Raw genomic sequence first — 6,436 nt, 5'->3', positions numbered from 1 at the left:
ATATTGACTGTACACACGGTGCGATTTGGGCTATGTACAATTTTAACTATACTAGAAACTAGATTGTACACTTTCTAGTCAAAATTGACCTGTCTGCACAGTCTATTTTTTCTTGCGATAATGACCCCGCGGGAGCGTGAATCTATATAGTCTATATATCGGTAGTTCAAATCGCACCGTGTGTATGCACCTTAAGAGCTGTGCCCCCCTATTGTAACAGACTGGGGCCAGGAGTGGGGGTGCTTCCGGCAGTGCTCACATCATTCTTTCTCTGTTTGTTCCTCTTGCTGATGGTCCATTTAAAGCTCTGAAAAAAATGAGTCATTGCATTTGGCACCCCCAGCCGAAGCAGATGCACAAACTGCACCTGCTCTGCACATGTTACACCTTTGCCTTAAGAGTAGTTATAGTGAATGTACACTCTATACATAACAATTATACAAATGTGGTTCTTTTCAGCGAAAACATTTTCAAGTCAGGAGAAATTTGCCGCAGTGCAGTTAGGTAAGCTATTAAACTTCCCATAATATTGCTATCTATCTATCTATCTATCTATCTATCTATCTATCTATCTATCTATCTATCTATCTGTCTGTCTGTCTGTCTGTCTGTCTGTCTGTCTGTCTGTCTGTCTGTCTGTCTTGTGGTGGTTACAAGGGGTGCTAGAGCTGTTGAAGCCCTGGATCTGGTATCCTTTCCCACAGGATACATAGAGGTGTGAACCATTGGCATATCTATAATGGGTGCAGTGTGTGCGGTGCACATGGGCCCAAGAGTCCAGGGGGGCACACCCCACACACACTGCACCCATTTGTTTAATACTTTGGAGCCATCCCTTCTTGGCAGCGCAATAGTCTTAACACTAGGGGGGATAAACTCTATTGCACCTGCTGAAAACTCCAGAAACGTGGCACAGCGGCCATTTTTCTGGAGTTTTGCTCATGCGCAATAGGAAAATCTTCAGGAAAATGGCCACCACACCGTGTTCCCGTAGGTCTGTGCATGCGTAATAAGGTCTGTGCTCAGACTCTGTTGCCACTGTGGAGAAGGATGGCACTGCCGGGGGACTCCTGTAATACTTACGGAGAGGTAAGTATTGAAACCTTGTGCCTCGGTCAGAGAGGAGGCGGCCCCTTATGCAGAAGGCTGCACACGGGACACGGGCCTCCTCCTCTCTTAAAACGCCTCAGAGCAGCAGCTAGGCCCCCCCCCACCCGACTTTTTTAAAGGCAGATTGACATTGTCGGAAACGGGGCCAAAACCTGTTGTATTTGGCTGCGGAATTCGACAAAACACATGTAAATTAATACATTAAATGAATAAATAAGGGGAAAAGTGCATTGGAAGCACCCACACACTGCATGGAAGCCGGAGCGTGCTTCGCAGTGTCCTCTTCGCCAGTATCCGCTTCGCCCTGACGTAATTATATGTGCATTGGCATTCTCACACACAGTACATTTTATTATCACAATTCTTTCACTTTTCTCACCTTTCTTTTTTAGTATCTCACAGTTTTTAAAATAATTTTAATTCATTAATAAAAGTTAATTTTTATTGCAAAGTTCACCTCACTAAGACAAATGCTTCTTTCTTTTGTTGATATATCCTCATTATTATTTGTCATGTGGTAGCTCACCCTGTGCTAAGACATATACATTAGTGCATATTAATAATTATTGAGGGCCGTTTTCTTCTCTTGACAATCGGTTGTAAATATTATCCTGTGAGATTGGCTCATTCTATATTCACTTCACAATTGTATCCTTTATTTTAAGATCGTTTGTATGCTTTAAATATATTGTAATCTACATGCAAACACAATTCTCTTCTAGAACTCATGCAATATTTGAGGGATGCCCTAAAGGCAGATATAAAGAGGGAGTCCAATAAGAGCACAGTAATCACCTGCGGGTTCGTTGCCATCTGCATCCTTGTGTGCATTGCGGTGATCCTGTGCTACACCAGGTACGACTTATGCATACTCCATGTGTTGTGTTTCTTCTGTAATTGTTTTAAGCTTTATATATTAATTATTATGTAATATGTTAACAGACTGGCTGAATACAAGCGGGCCAACAACAATGCAAGAAAAGAGGCAAAGGGTAAGCAAACCAACAATTAGTTAAGTGTGTTATACAATTATGCATACATGGATAAAATTATTATTTTTCTTTCTGGTTTCTCTAGATATTGACATTGAGGCTCAGATTACTGATGAAGAACAGAAGACAGGTGTACACCCTGCTACAGCCTCGGGCAGCCTGGCTATATAAAGAGATGCTCGTGTGAGGGGGAGATGTATCAAACCTTAGAGAGGGGTAAAGTGGAGAGTTAAATGCCACCACTTTACCTCTCTCTAAGGTTTGATACATCTTCCCCTACTTGTAAAAAGAGATGCTTGTGGTGGAACCTAGAGGGAGATGTATCAAACCTTAGAGAGGGGTAAAGTGGAGAGTGCTAAATGCCTCCACTTTACCTCTCTCTAAGGTTTGCTACATCTCCCCTAGTTGTATAATCTATCCCCCTTGCTGCCCAATTTGTTATCATAGCTGCATCTGTGCTTATCCAGGCAACCACCCCACCAACGCCCAATTAACCACCGCTTAAATAAACTCTTTTATCCATCAATGCAATTTGACCAAAATCTTTATCAAGGTGTACTGTGGTGTTCACCCACCAGCATATATATATATATATATATATATAGCTATCTCATAACCAATTGTCCAGGCCATCTCCTGTATCATTGAGGCATGGTAATAGGTACATAAACAATTCAGGGTATAATGATGCTTTAGAAAATATAAAAACCATTATAAATAAAAACTAAACAACAATTTTTTTTTTCGGGAGCCAATAAACCTGCCTGTATATTTTTGGTTTGTCAGAGGAAACCAGAGCACCCAGAGGAAATCCACAGACGTGCTGGGAGCATATACAGTTAGGCAGGGGTATAGCCACAACTTTGTGGGCCCCATAGCAACATTTTGAAGGGGAACCCGTCCCAATGCTTCTAGAGAAACATTTCTCTGCAACAGTTGTGTATGCCCTATAATAGTGCCCTAGTTCATATTCTGAATCATAGTAGAGCCTTATTTAATGTTATGCCCCATAGTAGTGCCCTAGTTTCTTTTATGAATCGTAGTAGTGCTTAAGTTCACCCTATGTCTCATTTCAGAGCTGCCAGTACACATTATGCCGCACAGTACCCCCAATTCACATTATGATATATAGTGCACCCCCATTCATATTGTTCCTCATTACAGTTCCCCGGTTCATAATATATATAACATATAACATATAACATTAAAATGCCCTACAGTTAATTTTAGACCACACTACAATGAGCAGGTCCAGGGGCATACCTACACATATTGCAGGCCCCAAGGAAAAAGTTTGAAAGGACCCCTGCACACCACCCAATGGCGAAAAATTTATAAAACACATGGAACTTTGACAGGGAAGGTGGGCCCCCCTCAGCTCTGGGCCCCATAGCAGCTGCACTGCCTACACCTATGGTAGCCACGCCCTTGCAGTTAGGTCTGGTAGGACAAACCAAGATAGCCATTTAGCACCCACACAATTTGTAAAACATCACACACCACCTTCTAGGAATAGGCCTACTGCCTATTAAAGGAAAGATGAACACTATTCCTAGGTGGTCACAGCCTTATTTGTGTGCAGCTACCTGGACATTAGGCATTAGGTTTAGAAGTCAAACACAACTGTCAGTTAAAAGTCTATGTGCAGTGTCACTTAGCAGCAGTACTTTCGATTATTCATAGCCAGCAAACAGACTAAATTGATTGATAATTATTAGAGATGCCAGATTTGAATCGGTAGGACAAGACACTAAGAGCAGTTCCTAGCCAAAGTCCAAAGAGGTCAGGACACTGTCTCAAAGCTATTGCTAGCAGTTTCAGAGCCAGTGCAAATAGGAGAGGTGGCAATGGACAACATTATGTTGCTCCTCTGTATGTAAAAATGCAAAGAGAGGTAACCATTGCCTAACACTTGAGTATAGGGACACAATATAGAGACTGCAACAAAGCTATATAAGGGACTGGGAAACAAAACTGTCTAAGGGTCTTGAAAAGGTGGTCCCATGTGACCTTATCAAAAACTGTTTAAGCATTTAATGACAGGAGGACCCCAGGGTCTGGGTTCCTAAACAGTTGAAAATGCTGCATGAGAATCAAGACCTTGCAGACAATTGTTACGGAATGCCTCCCCCTGACAGAGCCAGTTTGATCATCATGAACTAGGTTAGGGACAATACATTTCAGCCGATCCACCAGCATTTTCATGAGAATTTTTATAGTCTGAGTTCAGTAACAATATTGGTCTGTATGAAGCCAGCAGTTCCGGATTTCTTCCTGCTTTAGAGAAGACTTTAATCAATGTAGCATTGAAGTAGAGGGGAGCGGAACCACTAATCAGTATGCATTATAAATTGGGTCAAAGTAGGTATAAGTTTAACTCTAAAGATTATTTCAAATTCCCAACTAAGTCCATGAGGACCTGGGGCTTGATCCGGTTTCAATGAAGTAATAACTTTCCTGACCTATATATGTATATATATATATATATATATATGTGTGTGTGTGATGTCAGATTCCAAGCCCTCCAAAGCTCTGAAAGGTGTAATTGTTCACACATATAAAGATATACCCAAATATGAGGAGGCAGCACAGTTAGAAGAGGCTCCACTTTGGTCCAAAGTGTGCGAGGCCACCGCGTTGAAGTCTTCCCCAATTATAATTCAGGAATATACGAAAGCATATAAACTGGTAGACAATGTTCTAAAAAAAGCGTGTATCATACGTGTTGGGAGCATAGACAACAGAAGACATACTATCAGGAGTTGAGAGACACATCTAAAAAAAGACACTGTTTATTAACATCAGTTATTGCAGAGTGATGATATGAGTAACTGCAGTACTAAGATGGTCACACCTCTGGATTTAGAATTGCAGGAGAAATAAGCTAATATCTTATATTGTCATTTAATCAATTTCTCATGTTCCACGTCCGTGCAGTGGGTTTCCTGAAGCAGGGTGACATCAACCCCATAAATGATTCAGATAAGTGAGAGTCTTTATATGTTTGTTTGGGGATTAATGCTTCTCATGTTAAAGGTACACATTTTAAAATGGTTCATTGTAACATCAGTATAAAGGGTGTAAAGGTGACGACATCACCATCAGAATAGGGTTCTGGGATGAGGGAGACATTTAGAATATCAAAACGTGCAGGAGCAAGTTCCCTAGATGCGGAAAAGAACTTATACCAAACCAGAGGCGGAAAGGGAGAAAGGACCGACAGGAAGGGCATGGGAAGGAAGATGTATACTTAAAAAAAAAAAAGGGCTGGGGCTCAGGAAAGCCATAGATATCCATAGCGGGCTGAAATTACCCCAACACTGAAGGGGCAATCCCAGGCCGCTATAGATACAGGGAGCATATCATCTGAGCCCTAGGGACTGACGCTGCACTAGAAGTCTGCATTAACAAGAGGAGAAAGTCATGTAGGAGGTCCCCATGGACTATCTGTGAACACAAAACCTGACTCTTCAGCTACTTCTTATCTTTTTTCACAGATGTTTTGGAACAGCTCTTAATTTACCGCTCTGTGGTTCTCCACATCTTGCCACTTGACTCAGTCAAGCTGATGGACAGTGTTTTGCCTTCTCCGGAGTCTGGATGTTTGTTGCTTGGCACCTAGAGAAACTTTTTGTAGAACCCTTCTAGCACCACCCTCAGGAAGTCCAAACCTATAGTATATTGCTCTTAAATGTTCCCTCAACATTACAGCACATGTCTGTGTAACTTTGCCTGGCTCACCTGGCCCACCATACCTGGATGGGCAAAGTTACATGTACTGGGCAGACAGCAGGAGTGAGCAGCAGAGGAAGACAGGAACAGGTTTTACATAGTGAGTGTTAAAATATTTAAAAAATCATTCACTACTGACTATTTAGAAATATTCAGTAATCTATTTGTAGGAGATGCAAACAGAAACAACTGTCCACCGAGCACAGCTCTGGATGACGGACAGCTCCTGCTGTCTGCACTCACAAATCTAAATTTCTAAAGATGTGTAAAGGTGCATACACACTGAGCGCTTTTCCCCCCTGCCCAGCGATGTCAGCGGGGGTGAACGGCTTTCCATAGCAGGGCGCTATGGAAAGCCGTTCACCCAGCTGCTCATCTGCTGGTAATACCAGCAGATGAACGGCGGCCGCCGGCGATGTAGCGGGGGCGCGCATCAGTGCTCATCACTAATTGCTGGGGCATACACACACTAGGTGGTTTTGAGCTGAAAGCAGCTCAAAACACCAAAAGTGAGCTACTTTCAGCTTAAAATTGCCCAGTGTGTATGGGCCTTTAGTCTCACTCACTACACAAGTCACTACATACTGTGCAGTCTTTCCCGC

The sequence above is a fragment of the Pseudophryne corroboree genome, chromosome 2 (assembly GCF_028390025.1).
Source record: "Pseudophryne corroboree isolate aPseCor3 chromosome 2, aPseCor3.hap2, whole genome shotgun sequence".
NCBI classification, from domain to species: Eukaryota; Metazoa; Chordata; class Amphibia; order Anura; family Myobatrachidae; genus Pseudophryne; species Pseudophryne corroboree.
Note: the sequence above shows the minus strand (reverse complement) of the source record.